Source organism: Delphinus delphis, chromosome 1 (genome assembly GCF_949987515.2).
Source record: "Delphinus delphis chromosome 1, mDelDel1.2, whole genome shotgun sequence".
Lineage (NCBI taxonomy): Eukaryota > Metazoa > Chordata > Mammalia > Artiodactyla > Delphinidae > Delphinus > Delphinus delphis.
The window spans coordinates 110,424,257-110,425,052 of record NC_082683.1 but is presented as its reverse complement, the minus strand read 5'-3'; the positions used below and the strand labels follow the sequence as shown (position 1 = coordinate 110,425,052).

The following is a 796-nucleotide window of genomic DNA, read 5'->3' as shown; positions in this document are numbered from 1 at the left end:
TGGTGTCATATTCAAAGAATCTTTGCTTGTTACAATGTCATGAGGATTTTCCTTGATGTTTTCTTCTAGGAGTTTTATAGTTTCAGGTCTTAATTTTAGGTTTCCATTTTGAGTTAATTTTTGTATATGGTATAAGGTAAGGGTCCAAATTCATTCTTTTGTATATGCATATACAGTTTTCCTAACACCATTTGTTGAAGAGACTATCCTTTCCCCATTGTGTGTTCTTGATATCCTTGTTGAAAATCATTCAATCAAATATGTGAGGGTGTATTTTTGGGCTCTCCATTCTGGTCCATTGGTCTGTATGTCTATCTTTTTAATTAATTAATTGATTTTGGTTGCACTGGGTCTTAGTTGTGGCACGCAGGATTTTCATTGCGGCATGCGGGATATTTAGTTGTGGCATGTGGGATCTTTTAGTTGTGGCATGCGGGCCTCTTAGTTGCAGCATGCAAACTCTTAGTTGTGGCATGCATGTGGGATCTAGTTCCCTGACCAGGGATCGAACCTGGGCCCCCTGCGTTGATAGCGCAGTGTCTTACCCACTGGACCACCAGTGAAGTCCCTGTATGTCTGTCTGTCTTTTTGCCAGTTCCATACTGCTTTGATTACTGTAGCTTTATAATATGTTTTGAAATCAGGAAGTGTGACACTTCCAGCTTTACTCTTCTCTCTCAAGATTGTTTTGGCTATTTGGGGTCCTTTGAGATTCCATATGACTTTTAGGATAGTTTTGTCTATTTCTAAAAAAAATGCCACTGGGATTTTGATAGGGATTGTATTTAATCTGTAG

The 796-nt window shown here is 38.8% G+C and overlaps 1 non-coding gene across 1 annotated transcript; it reads right to left on the bottom strand.

Moving 5' to 3' along the window:
- Window positions 1-490: 490 nt before the first annotated feature.
- Window positions 491-563, bottom strand: TRNAD-AUC (transfer RNA aspartic acid (anticodon AUC)). The gene has a single exon. It is a non-coding gene; the product is annotated as a tRNA-Asp (tRNA).
- Between the last annotated feature and the right edge of the window lie 233 nt (window positions 564-796).